General features: G+C 35.6%; 1 protein-coding gene across 9 annotated transcripts in view; it reads left to right on the forward strand.

The window, feature by feature from the left end:
• MAGI2 (membrane associated guanylate kinase, WW and PDZ domain containing 2) overlaps positions 1 to 21,181 on the forward strand; it is a 1,317,383-nt gene that overhangs the window by 953,848 nt on the left and 342,354 nt on the right. The window lies entirely within an intron of this gene.

The following is a 21,181-nucleotide window of genomic DNA, read 5'->3' on the forward strand; positions in this document are numbered from 1 at the left end:
GTCATGTGACCTTGGCAAGTTGTTTAATGCTTCAATTTCTTAATCTATAAAAATGGAAAAACTTACAGTACCTATATCTTTGGAGTCTCATAATGATAAAATAAATGTGTACTTTATTACAAAAGTTCTGACAGATAGTAAATGTCACTTAAAATCACTTATTAATTATGATTATTATGTTGCAGAGTGAGACTTGCCCTCAGAACAGAAGTGGCTACAGGGGTTCTCAGTCACTGGTTCTTGCAAATCTCACAAGAATTTCAAGCCAGTGGCACATAGTAGAAAGCTGAAGTTTATTTGTGAAAATGAGAATAAGAAAGATAATCATACAGTACAGGTGCTCTAAAGAGAACAGCATGGCCCTTACAGAATCAGGGATCTAAAGGGATTTGAGTATGTGTCCTTATTCTATCCTCTTGTACCCCTAAAATGGTTAGTTGTCCCTTGGTATAGCCTTTAGCAAATTTCCTATGTGAAGTTTGTGATGACCTAGTCACAAGGAGTAGTTGTAATATGGTTTCAGTGATAAGGGAGGATTGTGAGGACAAGGTCTGGAAACTGTACTTCCCTTAAGGGATTCTAACTGTGGCTGGGGTACTTTCTGACATATCAGGCCCCATTTTCCTGAAGCTTGCCTTCTCCAATAACATTCACCATGATTTTAAGTAATAATTCCCTTAGGGGTTATAATCTAGGGGTTAGGGAAGGTCGAAATTGATTCCCATCTTCTAGATGCTTGCCTGACAGTTAAGACTCCTTGTGGTCTTGATAGGGAACAGACAGGTGCAGGTGATGGGAACATGAAGTTAAGGGAATAATTCTATCAAATGGGCCCACTGTGCTGACCCCCACATGCTTTCTTTTCCAAGAAGCAATTTACCTGCAGCCCTGCCTGGCCACATGTACAGGATATGTCACATTCCTCAGCAAACTACCTGTTATCTGCAGCAGAAATGCAGGCCTGAGATAATGTCTTTAAGAGGAACCCAAGTTACCCTGAAGGGGGAGACTTTTGTGACCTTTTTCACAGACCAGATCCTGGAACTTAGGGAGATAAGGATAATTCCTCCTTACCCATAAAATCTGTGAGAATTTATGGGTAAGCATCCAATTAGAACCCATCATCATGGGCCAAAATGATCTAAAGTTGTCATGGCAGTGGGGACTTCAAAGTCTGATGTCATCCTGCTGTCAGTTAAAAGTCAAGAGGTGGACCTGGTTGGGAATCTGGAAATTTCTGGGATCTCCAAAGAAACCAGAGTGCAGGAGAGGCATGTTGTCCCTCTAATACCACTCCTGGAGATCAAGAACAGGTCCTTGTTCCCTGGTGTTGAAGATTAAACACCCAAGAGGCAAGTGTGGAAAGCAAGTTTCATTTAAGAAAAGGGATAACTACAGACTTCTCCCAAGAGAAGGGGGCCCAGAGCTGGGTATCGACAAGAGGGGGAGTGCCTTGCTCTTTTATTGGCCCCAGAACCCCTCTTTCAATCACTGCCTTCTCTTTCTTCTCCACGTAAGTGACTAAAGGCAGGAAAGAGCAGGAGCAGAGGGGTTAATCCTTAGCAACCCATTGCTCCAGGAAGTGTAATCCAGGAGGTTAGTATTTTCTTTGATAACCAGCCCTCATTCTCTCTCCACCCCCATAATTCAGTACCTACACTGACTGCCTGACCTTCACCCACTGCCTTAAAGAAAGCATGTGGAGGTCAACTCAGTGGGCTCACTTACAGAATTATTCTCTTAACCTCGTGTTCCCACCATTCTCATCCATCTGTTCCTTTGTACTTTTCTTCTCTGAAGAGACTCACTCTCCTTGAGAGTGTCTCCTTTCCCTTTTCCTATCCCTTCCAATAAACTTACACCTGTTACTCTAACCAACATGTTTGAAATCTTTCTGACTTGATCACAAGAATTGTGGCTAGAAGGGGGTCTTCATGCTGCTTCATTTCCTGAAAGGACCCAGCCCTCACACAGTCTCAGTTTTGTGACTTACAGATTTTTTTTTAATGCATATGTCTTATATCTGCCCTTCATTGTCCTTTTCCCTGACCACTGGTTCAAGACTCATTAACCCACCTAATAATTATTATGCATATATGCATATGAATATTCCCCCACCCTATGCTGGTGATTAAATTCAGCCCCTGAACATGCTAGGCAAGTGTTCTTCCTCTGAGTCACACTTCCAGACCCCTTATTTTATCATTATTAAATATCATATTATTATTAGCTATAGGGAAAGATTTATTTGTGCCTTTTGAAAAAATGTCTCAAATAAATGACATCTAAATTACTATGAATCTAGCATTAGTTTGAGAACAAAAGGTACAAATTTTTTTTAATTTTTTTTTTAATTATGTGGTACTAATGAGTCCAAGGTCATGCGTTTAATCCCCTTGTTTATCCATTAACCTCTCATGGGGGGAAAAACAATAATATGAGGAACAAATGTTTTTTCTACTGGAATTTCCAGTAGAGAAACTGTACCTCCATCTACCTCTTGCTGAAACCCTAGCCTCTGAACCCTTCCAGCCTATCTCTAGTCCCAGGAAGCCCTCTCACAAATGCTTGGCATTGCATAGAAAGCATGAGAACAGAAAAGAAAAGAAAAATCTCAGTCACAGCAACAAATAAGGGAATGAAAAAACATTAAAGAGGGGCACGAGTAGTGGAAAAAAATCTGGCAATGTTTGGGTCAATTATAAAATACATATTATGGCCATTTATAAGTGACTTTTTATATTTTTGTATATATTTTGTATATTTTACATTTTAGAACAAAATGACCTCCTACTTCTATACTTATAGAAACCAATTATGAATCAGATTTGACTGAGTTTAAAACTTTATTTTTATATGGAACACATTCTCTAAATACTCAAATATTTATAATTGTGCTTTGATGTGCTTCCTTAATACTTCTATACTTTATCTATGGGCTACAACTTTTCTCTATTTAATTGAGATAAGACACTTCGTACTGATTTGTCTTCAAGTAGTTTGGTTTATTTATCCAACTAGTTTTGATCTCCTATTGACCTCATTTTAGTGAATTTTTCATTTCAGATAATTATAATATTTAGTTAGAAAAGTACATTTGCTCCTTTTACAATTTCTATTGCTTTTCTGAGCTTCCTCATCTGTTCATCCATTGTGACCAAACTTCCCTTAATGTAGTTGAGCTTCTTTAAAGTCCTTGTCTTCTAATTCTAACATATGATCACCTAGATCAATTCCATTCATGAATGCGTCACATTTCTGGGTTTTTTTATTTTCCATGTATAATGTTTAATTATCTTTTTATGGTTGTGTTGTTTTGGTTTGAAGGGTGCTGAGTTTTGTCCTGGCTGAAAGATCAGTGACTCTTCAAAGGTAGCATAATTTACTTGCTAGGGATGTCTTTTTTGTATTCGAATATAATCCAAAGATGTGCCTTTTATTTTATGGCATTTTTTTCATTTCTAAACTGTGGCCTTTCCAAGATCACAGATACTTTGACTATCCAAAATTCTCCGTGAGATCTCTCTGTTTGGACTAAACTAGAATTTCAGAGCTTTCCAGCACTGCACCAACTCTGGTGTTACCACTCAGCATTTTTTCTCTATAGCAGCTAATCTCTGCTGGGCTTTCCAGTGCCTCACCCTACATTTGAGATCCATCTGCAAAAAAGGGTCTTCAGTGAGTGCATATATGTATGTCTACCTCTTTTCCACCACTAAAGCCTCCACATGCATAAACTATTACCTCAAGCAAACATGTTCTCTTTGAGCATTCATATATACATCTTTTAATTTAGACTGAAGATTTATTAAAAATCACATCGTCATTCACAACAAAACAATATATACTTCTAACTTTCTTTAATAAATAATAGCAGTAAGTGAAAAACTCATCATTTACATCATTATCCAAACCTATGTACATTTTCAGCTCTTAGAATTGACACAAAGCAAGCCTAACAGCCTAACTGGAATGACTAATGACTCATTAAGAGAAAAAGAAGGAAACTCAGATGATTGAAAGGTAATGACTAAAACTGTACTCTTAGAAGCAGGATTACTATTGTCCTAGACTTTTTTTTTAATATGAGAATAAATTTAAATCAAGTAATTAGGTATTAATAATCACATTTCAAAACACAGAATTTAGTGTATAACTAACATTGCTTTTGTTTTTAGTGCAACCCCTCAAAACTATATGGCTTTGTGAAAGTTCATTTCTCTTCACTTTCATTTTCCTGTGTAACAGAAGAAAATGCATGACATTCACACAAATGGATTTTTGTATTTTATATTTACCTCCTAGAAATAAGAAATGGATTATCCTGAGCAGAGAGAAAATAATGAAATGAGTTGATAAGTGTAAAAAGAAACCAAGATTTATGCTGTCAGAAAAAAAATTCACATGTAGCAAGATTAGTAATATATTTTGCCTGTTTTGGTAGAAATACATATATTTTCTAAAACTGTCAAGCACATTGCTAAAGTTTTTTTTTTCTTTTTATTATGAAAAAAATAGTAATATAAGATCTACTCTCTTAATAATGTTTAAGTATATAGTATAGTACTATTAACTGTAGCCTCCAAAGTTTTATATCATCCACTTTCCTGAGCCACTGTAACAAGTGAGAGTGTCACCTGGCACATATGCCAGTTCTGTGTGACTTGATCCCTGCTCCATACTGTGTGCAAAGCCCTGTTCTCATAGTGGCTACTCCAGATTTGCTTCAAACATGGTCCCATATGATTCCTCTTTCCTGTTAGCATTTTAAGCTAGAGTAACTTACAACTCAGGGTCAAATTATGAGCATACGTTTGAAGCACACATTGGAATTAACCCAACTTATTTCTTCCCACTTAGATATCCTTTTGAAATTTCATACTTTAGGCATCTTGGTTTGACATTTTCCCCCTGCCCAGAACTTAGGAGGATATATAAATTGAAGCATTCTACTCTAAATTTCCATACAAATCCTTTTATGAAAAGAATATTTCTCACAACCCCTATAGGATAAATGGAGGAAAATATTCTTATAAGTACTTTCAATGTTTTCTGTCACAGTTAGTTTTCTGAGACACAAAACTTCCCCAACCCTGAGATAACACAGGTATATTTTGTAAAAAAAAAAACTGCTACAAGTAATAAGTTCAAAAGCCTATAAGAAGAAAAGTAAATTTTGTCTACTATCAACCATACAATGATCTTTTAATGCCTCAAAGAACCAAGGAGTCCATTGTGGTGGGGTTGCCCCTTACCAGAACTATGCAACTTTTGTATTAGCAAGCTGGTTCAGTAGTGTTAACTCAGCTCTTTATTTTCTCCATCCTTTGTCCTGGAAGCCAGGCTTGTTGATGGATACCTTGTTTTTAGGGCTCCTCAAGAGTCCTTCTGGCAACTGGGCAACACATCAGCTGTCTCCCAGGACTCTAACAAGGTGACTATTTGCATCATCAGTTTTCACATTTGGTCAACAGTTCCACAATTTCATCCTCGAGTTCCTTCAAAACTCTTGGGTGAATGCCATCTGGTCCCATTGATTTATTTATATCCAGTTTGTCCACTGGACTTGGAACACCTTATGTGTTCCTTGCCACATGATCTATTACTCTGACCTGTATAGTCCCAACTTTCCTCCTTTCTTTCTCTTTTATCTGATCTTTTTTATTGCTCAAAAAGTCATCACACTAAAACAGGTTTCCCCATCTCATGAACTTAATTCTATCATATTTTCTTACTCAAATTTTCCTGATCATATTTTCATTACTCAAATTACATGGCCAGATTTAAAATTTCATTTTTATTACTCAAATTACATGGCCAGGATGTGACTAGCCCTTCTAGGTAAAGTTTTGGAATAGGTGATAGTTGGAAGTAAGTAACAAGGTTGACAGGATGGAAGGAAATACATGTCCCCCATTCTGTCCTAACATTATGATAACTAACCATCCCCAGAGTCAATGAACTAGAACTTCAACCAATTTGACCGTCATCAGAAAAAGCAAAAAATAAAATCTCATTTCAGACTTTGGTGATTGAGTCACAGGATACAGAGAAGGAGGCAGTTTGTTATCTCCCACTGTGGTTTACGGTTTCATTTTGAATAGAGTCTTCCTGAAAGATGCTGGGTGTATTCTTAAACTTTATTTGCTTTTTTATTTCTCAAGAGAACAGTTGTTTGTTCTGAGGGTCCTCCCATTTTGTGAATTTACATATTTTCTATTTGAAGCACTCCCCAAATTTTTCACTTCGTGGAGTAATTCTTTACTTCTTGTTCCTCACTTCCTGCCAAGAACCATTGGTGTGTACTGTTTGGTAATTGCCACTGTTAAGCCCTCTGAAGGGCCTTTATTCAAGTGTTAGATTTAGTGATTCTAGTTACTGTTGTTCTGGTAGCAATAAAAAGGCAAATGATGAGCTGGCTTTCAACAAACAGTCCTTTATTGGTGCCAGCACTACCCTGGACTAACTCCACCCTAAATCGTCGTGGCATGCAACTATAGAAACTCAAAAAGGTTTGAATAATAGCAGGAACTCCAGACTAACAAAACAGCTAGTGTACCCCAGTGTCCTCTGGCATCACCCTCCTGTCAGGACAAACTGGGTCACTTAAATGCCTGCTTATACTAGACTCCCTCTGATCAGCAGGACCTCAGTCCCCTCTCTGAGGCCTCCCACAAGGTTATAAGCAGCGTGGCTTTCAGCACTGATCCCTATGCAAACACAGCCCAGTTCTTCCTGTGCTCTGTTTTCAATGTTCTCTCTTTCTGAGGTTGTGTGGGGCAGCCTCACCCCAACTTTTCTGATAGTGGACCTCAAACTGCTAATATATGAGCCTAAGGTATTGTCCCTTACTGTTCCCAAAGCTGCTAGTCTTTCCAGATGTTAAAGTGACCTTGGATTCTCTGCAAAGGTTGAAAAAATGGTCATCTGTCCTGGGCCTTTTCCCTTACAAAAGGAGCATGGCTCAGTCCCAGGCTCCATCTCAGAGAATTACATCTTTTCTAAAACCAACCATTCAGCTTGTCTTCTTAACCTTTCTCCCCACAGTGCTTTCAACAGTGCTGATCAATTTGTGTGGGTACAGATGCCAAGATGTTATCCCATCCCAATTGTCACTGTCCTTGTTAGTCCTATTATTCCTTGCACACACACACACACACACACAGAGTCATGCTCACTCCCATCTACATGCATATTAACTAACAAACGTAGACCAATAGATTCCCCAAAGGGATATCCATCAATTATAAAAAGTCTTATTTTTATGGGCTCTGCAAGGACACTTCCTTATTCGTATTTATCCAGGGTTCCCCTAGGCAAACCAAATATGCTTCTTTGTAGATAATAAAAAAGAATCTCTTCTTGTTAGAACTCTCACAAATGCAAGGACTAATTTGGCATCACTTTCAGAATTAGAGGGTTGTCCCAAGACACAAGAAGTTGGATTTACAAAATGCAGATCCACATCTGGGAGTATTGCATGTGTGCTTATTCACCTTCTGGAAATTTCAGGCTGATTCTTGCTTAGTATGATCATGCATAGCCTAATAACTATCTAATAGCATCTCACTAAGCAACCCCACTTTTTGAAATAGATTATATTCACAATTTTCAGATGAGAACACTAAAACTAATTCTGCCATCAAACTTAATCATCACTCGCTGTCCTTAAGAAACAGTGGTTTGTACAGCACCATCTAGTTCTGTACTGTCCACTAGGGTAGCCACGGGGCACATAGGCTATTTACTTAAGTTAATTAAAGTGAGATTAAAATTAATTTTTGAAATTGCACTGACCCTATTTCACATGCACAATAGTCACATGTGCTAGCAGCTACTGTATTAGTAGGAATTGTAGAACTTTTCTATCATCATACATAGCTCCATTGAACAGTTCTCACAGGTATCCCCAGCCTTGCACAGTTGCTCTTTTCAATTGAGAGCATTCATGCCCTGAATTTTCCTACCACATTTATCTTTCCTGACTTCTAGTGCCCTCCCACTCTGCTAACTGATCCCACTACATGTTAACACAGTTTTATCTATTTGTCTGTATATGTTCCTTTGAAAGGTTCCATATTGCACTTGGTTATTGCTTAGCAAGAAAATGCAGAATGTCGCTATTCTTCCAATTATGAATATTTGCTTCACTAGTATCCAATTATGCTGTGCTCTTCTACTGCCATTTCTTTATGCATTTGCAATGAATTTTGTTTTGGGTGAATCAGTGTAATCTTTTAGAAGACATTTTAAACCGCAGTTAAGCTCATCATGTATAATACCAACCATGTCCTTAATTCAGCTGTAGAGAAAACAATATGGAGAATCCTGACCAGGTCCTCAGATGCACAAAGTAAGAACCACCTTGCAACTGCTGCCTGAGTGACAGTGACTAACACTTGTCACTTATGGTGAGAAACAGCCTGAGTATAGAGATTTTTTTTTCAGTATAAAAGAAAAAATATTAATCTCAGAATGAATAAAAAGTAAAAGCTTTGGATCTAAACTCTACACCTCAAGTCTATGCACCTAGAGACAATTTATCCAACATCTTCAAGTCCCTTTCCTAATCAGTAAAATAAGCACAATAGTGTCCACACCATAGGATGATTGTTTTGACAAATGAAAGAACAAATGTCAATGATTCAGCACTTACTAAATACCTTTTATATAAGCAGTGGATTGGATGAGCTTATACTCTCAAGTAACTCATAGTCTATTATGAAAAAATGAAAATAATAACACAGGGGATTACATCAAGCCTTTCAGTGACTAAGTAAAAGGCTGGAGGTAGAGAAGTAAGCAAGGAGTGCCTGATGAACTTTTGTAGGTGGGGATAAAGATAGATCAGGGAAAGTTGTCAGGAAGGTCTATTAAAATAAATTCCTTTCCCTACCTTTCAATAGCAAGTGAAAGGCTCAGAATACAGGCAATGAATGATTTTATTGTTTTTTGTTTTTTGTTTTTTTTATTATCAGGAGCATGAAAGGGTCTTTATTTAGTTTGCTTCAAAATAAAATAACAGTCTTTGAGTAAATGTGCCTCAGAAAATAGCCTGATAGCAAAATATTCACTCTGGCCTTCCTCTAAAAACAACTCTATTTGGTTACTTACCAGAAATAGTAGAGAATGGATCTGTGCTTCCTGATCCTATCCTTACCTTTTGTATTATGACTTTTATCATTTTTTGCAAGACAAAATGAGAATATATTGGTATATTTTCAGTGGCCCGCTGTTGTAACAAAACACCTTAGATGGGATAATTTACAAACAACAGAAATTTATTTCTCCTGGAGTTTGGGAAGTCCAAGATCAAGATACTGACAGTCAATGCTGATGAAGGCCTGTTCTTCATGGATGGTACCTTCTGTGTCTTAATATGGCAGAAAAAGACAAAAAGGACACAGTGTCCTCACATGACAGAAAAGATGAAAGGGCTAGGCAGCTCTCTGAAGCCTCTTTTATAAAGACATTAATTGCATTCATGAGCGTGGAACTCTTGTGGCTTAATCATGTCCCAAAAGACTGTATTGCTTAATATAGACACAACAAGGATTAAGTTCCAACATGAATTTCGAGGGACACAAACATTCAAACCACAGTACCACCATTCACAGCTTTTTAACTATCACTTCATTTTTTCCTCACAAGTTTACAATTATTTTAGGAGACAAAAATTTATTTTAGGGCACACCACTCTACACCCATGCCTAAGATAACCTAAGAAACCAACAGAGAGTAAAACACTCCATAATAAACCCTGGAATAAAAAAATTGGATATAATAGTTTGTATAAAGTTGAAGCAATTTTTTAAAGCATCAATATTTTCTAGTGGTATGTGTAACACAAGTGGTGCATATTTAATATGTAACTCTGAACCAGATGTCTTCTTTGCACTCATGGGCTTGGCCCTTTCTCTGGCTACATCACTGCCTCATTCTTCTGCCTATGGCACCCCTATATCATGCCATCGTGTGGGAATCTTTTGCTTCCTTCCTTCAGATTTCCATCAGCTGATCTTTATCATCCCACATATCCACTTCACTCAGGACCATGTTAGACCTTGTCAACAACTCCTTTGACATTGCTTCAGACATTTGTTCTCTCTCACACATTGGCCAGTTCATGCCTCTGGCAGTCGAAATCCATGCTCTAAATTCATGCTCACTTTTACCCAACATGTAGATTTCAGTCTTTTCTATTCTGCTCCCTAGAGCTTGGAATTACTCCCCTCCTCCCACCAATAGGATAAGCCTCTCAGAAATCCTATCCATCAGGGAATCTTGGGGCCCTCATGCCAAGAATTAAACTATATCCCTGACCCATGATAAAGCATTGAAATATTAAAACTAGCAACTTTTAAAATTCTCTTTATTATTGTAAAAGTATGACAGGTTTAGATCTTGTAGAATTTGTTAAATGCTTACAGTCTTTAAAAGATGGAACTTCCATATAGGCTCAATATACCGATTATTCTCACTTTAAAGTCCCCCCAACTCCTTACCACAATCTCTGCTGGATCTACTTTCTCCTTTTTGTAGGGTTGAGTATGTCTTCTGTAGGGTGCATGGTGCTAATTTGGGATCGTCTAAGCATCTGTCAGAAATGCTTCTTTCCATTTTATACTTTAGAATAAAAAAGGGGAACAAAGAAAATATATTTCATGCTGAATATAATAGTTTCCTTCCATAGAGTCAGCTCTATTATTTTGACCCTGGGGTATTAAGTTATAGCATCTGTTACATACACACAGACAGAGAGAGAGAATCATTCTTAAAAATCTCTCTACTTGATGCATTCTGTATTCAGAGCTAGCATAATACTATCTTTATTTCATTATCAAATATTTTACAAACCTCTTGAAATACCATCTCTCTCCCCTCAGTGCTGTACCCAGCCATGCAGTTTAGCTCATTTGGATGAAATTGAGGTCAATAAGAATTTATGCAGTTCTATAGGTCTCAACCTTCCCTACTTGGTGCAGAATAAACTTCTTATAAAGGTATAATTTAATCTTATTCATGTTTATCATTAGCTGAAAATAAAGAAAGATGAGGCACAAGGCTTTTGATGAAGCCTTAAAATAATTATTGGATGTATGTAAATAAAGGCATTAAGCAATTTTTAAAAGACTAGTAGATAATTTCATGATTTGTTAAGTTAGACCTTTTTATGAAATCTATTATCATATAGCTCTGTCCCTGTCTCACTGAGGTTAAATCAGGGCATGTATTTTTCACATAATAGAATCAGTGAAACCTCGTTATTTAAATGTCTAAAATAATTATCAGTTGGAATTCTGAAGAGCTATCTCACCAACTCTTAGTATTTACCTATTTCATGTATTTTAAATTCAAGTACTATTAAAAGCATACTTAAACAACATCAGTTTTAAACAATTGCCAAACATTTTTAACCTTTTGTTCTAAAGCCTGGTGTAGGTAGGTCACTTACCAAACCTTAGAAAGGCCAGGGCTAGATCTGCCTAATATCTATAAAGAGCATGTAACATTCTGTATAATTCTACCCCTTCTAAGCCAAAGTAAAGGGTGTGGGCTATGGGGATGGTATGTGTATGTTGTATTGCCCTTCTTTCCTTTGGTCTTTTAAAGTTAGGAATTATTGGATTCTGTTCTTCTAATAAAAGTAATACATATTTTACATGAAATTTAGAAAATATAGTACAATCCATAAAATTAAAACCAACTGTGATATTACCATTCAGAGAAAATTACCCTCATCTTTTAGTATGTTTTCTTCCAGTCTCTTCCCTGTGTGTATAATTTTTGGTGTTTTTGTTAAACAAAATTAAATGATTACTCTGGATATACAATTTTGTATTTTTTTACATAGTGTACATTAACATATTATATATGTATATAACAAATATTGATCTTTTTCCTTATGCCACTAAGTATTTTGTACAATATCAATCATATTTTTTCAAATTAAATTCAACCATTCCCTTATTTAGGGGTTTATAAATGGTTTTTCAATTTCCTAAAATAATGCTTCAGTGACTAATCTAGGACAGAAATCTTTCCTTATATATAATCAGTTGCCTTCTAGCACTAGAATACTGAGGGAAAAGATGCTCAAATTTGCACCACCAAGAAATAATTCATTATTTATGTAGCTTCATACTAAAAATTTGTGATGGCCAGAGTATTTTTCTATTGTCTTTAAAATGTGCTGTATAAATTCACTACTTAGAACAGCCAGACAACCCTTGGTTGTATCTAATAAACACACGTCCAAATTCTGAGTGAAAGTCCTTGATTTTCCACATTCCACTGAAATGTTTATACAAAGATATATGTGGGTTTCTGGAATTGCCCTGTGCTTGCATAGCACGTGACAGTGCTGATCCTGTGACTGACACCCACTAACCAAGAGCACCCACACACATTCTCTCTGGGTTTTCCTCTTCCTTCTCAGGAGTCTCACCTCCTGTGGACCTTCAGTCTCCCTTGCGCTCTTTCAGGCTATTCATTTTTCCCATACCTTCCCAATCAGCCCCATTGCAACCCCTTCTACAATGACCCCCAATTTTAAATTTCCAGAGAACTATTATTTTGAGCTTCAGAAACACACCCCCAGCTGCTTGTTAGGCATTTGCACCATGGCATCAGGATGTCAATATATGCAGGACCAAACTTGTCCTCTTCTTCCACTCTACTTCACTCAAACCTCCATTGTTTCTCTAATGTAATAACTGAATAACAATCTCTCCTGATGGTCTAAATGCGAATCAGCATATTTGTGATATATAAATGAACATAGGTAATTTCATTTTCTTTTACTAATTGATTGAATCTTTTGTCAATGAATTGGCACTTATCCGAAAATATATTCTTATTAAAATTGTTACATTTTAATTGTTGTTATTGCTTAAACCTGCAATTTACAGTGAATACTCATTGGTCTACCAACCATGATTAATTAGCCTGCTGTCAACTTTAGTTGTAACATGAGTATTATTCTATTATTGATATGTAAAGACCATTCTAAGTACCAAGTCAAAGTCGATCCTTCCATTTTCCAATGCTGTGTTTTTTAACACCAGAAAATTCAAGGTATTTTCAGTACTAGAAATTTCTTAGCTCAATGGCCCAGGTTTATGGGCTATGTTTTCTGAAAAATACTTCAACTTTTACAAGATAGTAGTCTCTTTAGTGCATAGTGTAAAATGAAATGCTATGTAGTCAAGTTGTGTTATGCCAGTCAAGTTCTCGATAACATCATTCAATCTTCCTTTGATTGGCATTGAAAAGGGGCTGTTACATAGTGTTTGTATTAGTTTCCTATTGCTTTAACAAAATATCTGAAGCTAGGTGCCTTATAGAAAAAAAGAGGTTTTTATAAGCTCACAGTTCTAGTAGTTTAAGAGCATGGCATCAGCTTCTGCTCAGCTCTGATAAGGCCTGATGGTAAATGATATCATAATGTCCAGAGCATACACAAGAGTGATCACATGGCACGACAGGAAGCAGAGACAGATTCAAGGGTCAGGCTTTCTCTTTTATAACAACTGCTCTTGCAAGAACAGTTTAACTCTGTGAGACCAGCATTAATTTCTTTCAAGGGCCATGCCCCCAATGGCTGAATTTCCTTGCACTTAGCCCCACTGTTTAAAGATTCCACCACCTCTTAATTCTACTACATTGTGACCAAATTTCCAACATAAGAACCCATCGGGAACTCACTGAAACCATATCCAAACTGTAGCAGAGCTCATTGCTTGAATGCTTAAAAAATCTATAGCTATTCTCTTTTTGAGTAAATGACCAAAATTTCTTTGCTAAAATGCTTTCAACTATACTATTTTATAACAAAAATGTATATTTCTCTGAGGCCATTTTTTTCTGGACTACGTGTTTTTGTCCAATGTTAAGCATCTGTGGAAGGTTTATTACTAAACATCAATATAGTGAATTATCCTAATATGCTAATAATAAGATTTATGTTTACTAAATTACTAAAGTTCAAATATATTATACTCCTCTGCTTATAAGCAAGGTTTTGATATCTTTCAACTTTTGACCAAATGCTTCTAGCTGTCATCCTACATGGAAATTCTTTCCCACAGAATCTGCCTTAGCTCTTTGTTTGCTTTTATTTTCCTTACACAGAGATTTCCTTCTCATCTTCCTCTAATCCCTGAGCTGTGCATCCTGTCTGTTTCCTAGAAGAGCTGTTCATCTTCCATCCATCATTCAACTCTTCAAGATTCATTCATTTATTCCTTTAGCAACTCTGTACAAAGCACCGACTATGTATCTCAGAAGTGGCAGGAAATAAATGGAGAAGTATCCTTGGTTGCTGAATGAGACTGATTTATTTTTTAACCAAAATATTTAGAATCCAAACTCTGAACAGAGGCAATGTGAAATGTTTCATCAAGGAAACAAGGATGATTAAAACATAACCCTCCCCTCTAGGATTGTTTGATCTAAGAGGGAAGAAAGACATGTTGACAAATGTCAGCTGTGCCATAGAGAACCAAGACACTTATCATGTTGACGTTGCAATGCAAAACTGAAATTTTATCTTTGTATTCATGATTTTACTACAATTCTAACAGTGGATTATAACATTTCTATTCTAATCCCATTTGTTCAGTAACATTTTACCAACTACTCTTTCTTATATTTTAATCCCTTTAATGTGTATCACTTAGTTTAATAAATCTTTTTGTTTTTAAGTAGGGAAAATAGAATGATAGGAGGACACAAAATTAAAGCACACTACCTCTCCTTTTTTTTTTTTTTTTGGCTTTGGATCTCTTGGGGACTCTGGACTTGGTCTATCCACCTCCATTCTTTGCATGTAAATACGTTTCCCATTAATGACAACTTCCCTCCAGGATTCCAGCTCAACAAGACACAGTATACAACTTCAGCTCTGTTCTATTATTCCTAATCAAATATAATAAACTCCCTCACATTTTATTTTATTTTATTTTTTGCTAATATTTCAGAAAAAAATAGCTTAATGAAATAACAAATGTATAAAATTTACAATGTACTTCCTTTAATAATAATGGACCACAGACTGGGGTCAGGGTGGCTTGGAGGAAGCATATACACAAGAATCCTGGTACAGCTTGACCTCTGTGTGTCTCATCCACATGTACACTACTATTTTTTTTTTATTTTTACACATTGCATTTGATTCATTGTACACAAATAGGGTTCAACTTTTTGTTTATATGGTTGTGCTTTCTGACAAACTTTCTTGCTTAACAGATACAAAAAATAAAACTTGTAAATGGGGACTTTAAAGAAACTGTTCAGCACTTAAAAAGATTGACATAAAATATTGTTTTATATCAAAAATTGGGAATGACTTATGTGCAGTAAAGGTCTTTGTTCAGAAAGTACATGGCTCAGGCTTGATGTTTTCTTTCCTCACCTCTTTATTCTTTTAAAAATTACCCCTTAATTCTTCAAAGTTAATTAACTTTATGTAAATTGACCTTTTTTCTGATACTTCTCAAATATTATGGGAAAGTACAGCCTTCAGAATCTGATGGTCTTAGATTTAGATTATTACTGTGTGAGTTTAGGCAAGTTCCTTTACTTCTGTAAGCCTTAGCATCCTTGTCCATAAAACAAGAGTGCTTTCTTCTTCATCCTTTCGGACATGTGTTTTTTCATTCAACAAATATTTATTGGGTATTCTATGTACTAGAAATTATGCTGAATAGTAAGGTTATCCCACACACATACAAACACACAGAATCCCAATCTTCATAGTACTTATAATCTAGTCTCACATATAGACAGATAAGTTGTAGTGTGTTTTGGTAAGTATTGTAGTGGAAAGATACTATGAAAACACACAGAAAAGGTAAAACATTGTGAGAATTGAATAAAATAATGTCTAGAGAGTGTCCAGCAGTGCCTATTTAAGTAGATACTGTGCTATTGTGGTCTTTGGTCTCTCTGTCAATATTCCAACTTCATTTTTACCCTCCTCCTTTCCCACAAGAAGGTAAATTCATAGATGGTGTCTAAGCAGCAGTATCCAATAGAAATACAACCTGAATTTCATATATATTTTTAAAAAATTATCTAGTACTCATACCAAAGTAAAAAAATTAAAATATATTTTAATACATCTGATTTAACCCAATATACCCAAATATTATCATCTCAAGATGTCATCATTATAAAATTATTTCCATAACTTGAAATTATATATTTTATTAAGTCTTCAGAATTCAATGTGCATTTTATACTTATTGCATCTCAGTTTGAGCTAGCTACAGTTGAAGCGCTCAGTAGCCACATATCTAGTAGCTACCAAGTTCAGTGGCATAGGTTGATGCTTTTTAATTGACTAGGGTTATGCTTTTTGAGAGGCAGTGCACTGGAGGTAGAAGCATCTAGTAGATCTTTAATAAATCAGCATCTTTTTCATTCTTTCCTTTAAAGATAAACTCGAAGTTATGGCTCTCCTCCAGATCCCTGCCACACTCATATCCCCAACTAACGATATAGTTAGGGAGAAAAACTAGAAAGTAGACACCTTACAACATAGTTATAATTACTATAAAAAAAGATTAAATGTGTGTGTTCTTGAAAGTAGATTTTTAAGAGTTCTCACCACACACAAAAAATGATATATGAGGTAATATGCATGTTAATTAGCTCAATTTAGCCATTCCACAATGTATGTTTCAGAACATCATGTTTTACATGCTAAATATATATAATTCTTTATTTTTTTAATTAAGTAAATAAAAATTTTAAAAGAGAAGAAAAATGTATGTGAAATTAGGCTACAAAGATCAAGGAAATAATCACCAATTACCTGGAGATGTCTGGAAGAATTTCCACCAAGTACTTAATTCAGAAAAGTCTGAATATCCCTTCCTTTTCCAGGAAGTGTCCCCTGCTTCCATATAGACCATGCTTCTTAGCTCATTTCCTGTAACACAGTACGGTATTCCCAGGAAGGGCTCCAAATATTATGTCCTATCTGGTCCAGTTAGCTGCAAGGGACTTTCTTGTAGTCTTGTCAATAGTCAAATCTCTTAAAGGATGATTAGAAGTAGTAGCTCAATTTCTTGCAAATCTCCAACCCTTTCGTGGTTGGTAACTTGCCTGACTCTACTCAGAGGCTCTGACAACTTCTGAAGATGTACATCCTCCAATCCTCCATATGCTTCTTTTTTTTTTTTTTTTTTTTTTTTTTTGTGGTGCTGAGGATTGAACCCAGGGCCTTATGCTTGGGAGGCAAGCACTCTACCAACTGAGCTACATCCCCAGCCCCTATATCCTTCATATGAAGTTCCTGAACCTCATCATTGGACCAAAAGTCAGGAGGGCCTTGATGTAGAAGTGTGACGTCCACAGAAGAAAATGCCCAAAGACCTTCTGCTCATACAATAACTTGAATTTTGGAAGATAAAAATACCTTTTAACAAAAGATAACTTTTTATTCATTAGATCTTTTTCAAAGTCTGTACACCTAGTGTGGCAAGTTGGATAAACAAAGAGCAAAAGTGTACACCAACTCATTTGTTCTCTGTGACTATCTCCTTTGACAGATAACTATTTAGCAGTCGAACTCACTGAGTGGAGTGTCATCCAAACAAACCCCAGGTCTGCTTTGGCCCTAGGGAAAGACAGCACAGCCTCTCCAGAACTTTCCTTTCCCAAGAGCACAGAATTTCTACCTGTACTGAGTTTGTGGCAGACCTTTCAAAATAAGTCCACAGTGTGATTTTTGCCTTAATGGTTGCTTCTTTGAGAGTATCTGTAAAACCAAGGTATAAAACATTTATTTGTAGATCTGAGTATTTTGGAAATCATCACCACTTTCTTTAAAAGAGAATTTTATGGCTCTTTCCTGTGCTGTATGTTCATGACTTCACAGTGCTATAAAGAAACACTTAGAAAATTTTCGTAATATGTGTATTTTTAAACAGGGGCATTGAATATTATAATATTATGGGTTTGAGAAGATAAGTAATATTATATGTCAATGGACATTGAATTTCCCTTTCAATCTTAAAAATGTTTATATTAGACCTCACAGTTTTATCCTTACATATCTAAAATAAATTTGCAGCAATATGAAGTGTTTGACATGTGACAAAATGACTCTCCCTTGAAGAAGAAAATGGAAAAAGATATGAATCTATTATAGTAGTTTACTATAAATTACTATCAATTTTTTTCTTCTTCACTAATATTCTGAAACTTACTCTGTTTTTAACATATTGGAATCTCTCTAGGAGGAAGAGTCAGGTCATTTTCAACAAAAATAATTTAGACATATAATTATTTTTCAAACTTTAATGTGTAATAGGCTAAAAACTAGACCAGTATTTTGTATTTTTATCTGTAGCCCTGTGAATAAAGGCAATTCTAAACAAAATTCTCATGTTTTTTGAAAATTGTTCACCAATTCCCCATTTTTGTACATTTTACAGTACAGCGCTTTTTCTAGGTACACAATGTAAGTACTAACTTAAAAGGCTTATTTTCTTTTGTAGACAATCATCCATTTATTTTCTTTATAAACAATGCAAGTGAATCATGCAAATATGAAAAGGCCATTGGTAAGGCTTATTCAGAGTTGTTAAGCATTTTTAAATCTATAAAAATATGGGTTTCATGAAGGCAATGAAGGTATAGTCAATTATTTCAACAGTGTATTAAAATGATTGGTGTTTTTCTCTAAATAAGAAGTGATATTTTGCTTTAAAAGGCTAAAAATGTTTTGTGTTTAAGTCTAAACTAATAGGTAATATCATAGTATTTTCTATAATTATTTCTAGATTTCTCTAATACTTTGTAGGGGGGAGGGAAATCCCCCCTGCTCTCTAACAATTCATTGACATGAACTGACAGTAGATTGACAGAAGTAAAAACATACAAATTTATTAATTTGCACAGTGCACCCCAGAAAGTGATTACCCAATAACCCAGTAAGATTCAGAAAGTTATATGCCCTTCTTCACAGAGGAGAGCAAAACAGGGAAACGTGGGCAAATTTGAGGGGTAGTAAGTGATTTTTCAAGGGTTGTATAGGCCCAGATAGTAGCTTATGACGAGGTCTGTTTTGGAGTGGTGACATTCCTGTGTCTTCCGTCCTATGATATGAGTTTAATCTTCTCTGGTTAATGGAATCTCACTGAGGGGATCAAAGGCAATTGTGTTTCTGTTTGGCAGAACTGGTCTTTAGGTAGATAATGGAGTTTCAGAGAAAAGCTCCTCCACATGCTAGGGTGGCCGGCTATAGGATGAGAAGCAAGGAAAAGTTATACCTGGATTGGAAGCCTGCTTCTAAGACTTTCCAATTACCTGAAATTCAGAACTCAGCATGTTAATGCATCATACTATGGGATATCATTTTCTGGGCCCCAACAGTTCCAGAGCTCTTCTTGACACATTCAGTATGCAATTTGGAAAGAGGCAACTGAAATTCCACAGTTTTCCATTAGAATGACTCAGTATATTTTGAAATCTTAGGTAAGTTCTGAATAGAAAGTATATCTAAAGCAAAATAGAGCTTAATTTAATTGATCAAAAAACTACCCTACTATTCAAATATTGCCTTATAAACTAAGTGGTCACTGTCTAATATTGTAAGATTTGCAGTTAATTGACTGATTTTTATCTCCACTGAAATGCCTAATGAAATCAGAAACTATTTTCTTTCAGAATAAAATTATTTCAGATTACCACAGAAAGTATCTGGTATAAAGTTGACATTGAAAATTGGACAATAAGTAATGCTTTCTGACTTAAAATGAAACTAAGCCTAAATAAGTTTAAAGTAAAAGTTGAACCTATATTTCACTTGAGCAAAGTTGTGGTCTTAAATTATCCAGTATTTTAGTGAAAAATGCTATCGAGGGAAACGTATCCTTAGTGATCTAAAACTCCAATTCTTTACAGTTCTCAAATGAGGGAAAAATTATTAACATGTTAATCTGACTTTTCATGTTATTACATAAAAGACTCAAACAATAAGTTCAAATCAGATTTGAGAACTGTATTAGTACATTTATTGCTACTATAATGAACTACTTGAGGCTGAGTACTTATAGAGAAAATGAGTTTAACTTGCAGATCTATAGGTTTAAGGGCTCAGCACCAGCATTGGAGTTCTTACCAGAATAACCTTAATTTCTTCTAAGGTTAATGACTCCAGTGACTTAAGGATTTCCCACTAGGTCCCACCATTTTTAAGAAATAATTATTAACTCACATTAATTATACAGACTAATGGGATTCTCGGTGACATTTCCATTCATGCATATATCATGCTTTGTTTTAATTCACCCTCCTTATTACCCTTTTACCTTCTCTTGCCCTCTGCTTCTCTTTCCTTTCCCTTCTTTTCTCCCTCCCCATCCTCTTCCTCTTTCTTATTTTTCCATGAGAGAAAACATGTGATAAATACCTCTGTGTAGGACTTAGTTTTGCTTAACATGATGACCTCCAGTTCCACCCATTTTCCTGCCAATGACTTTATTTCATTCTTCTTTATGACTGAATAATACTCCCCAGTGTTTTCTTTATTCATTTATCTGTTGACAGGTACGTAGGCAGATTCCATATCTGGACAATTGTGAATAGTGCCACACTAAACATGGATATTCAAGTACCTCTTTTATATGCTGACTTCATTTCCTAGGTCTATGCTCAGGGTGATATAGCTGGATCTCATGATAGTTCTACTTCTAGATTTTAAGGAACCTCCATATTGTTTTCTACAGTGGCTCTAATAATTTACATTACCATCAACAATGTATAAGTGTTCCTTTTTCTCCACAGCCTTGCCAGAATTTTTTTTATAGGAGCCATGTTGACTGGGTGAGATGGAATATCGATATAGTTTCAATTTTCATTTCCCTGATGACTAATAATACTGAGTATTTTCAAATATTTATTGGCCATCGGTATTTCTTCTTTTGAACAGTGTCTGTTTAGGTCTTCAGTTCATTTACTGATTGGATTATTTGTTGTTTTGTTAACTTGGGGTTCTTTATATATTCTGGATATTAATCCTCTCTCTCATGAATCACTGTCAAAGATTGTTTCCATTTGATAGGTCATCTCTTCCCTCTGTTGAGTTTTGTTTGCTATGCAGAAGCTTTTTAATTTGATGTAATCCTATTTGTCAATCTTTGTTCTTATTTCCTTAGCTATTGAAACC

The sequence above is a fragment of the Sciurus vulgaris genome (assembly GCF_902686455.1).
Source record: "Sciurus vulgaris genome assembly, chromosome: 8".
NCBI lineage: Eukaryota > Metazoa > Chordata > Mammalia > Rodentia > Sciuridae > Sciurus > Sciurus vulgaris.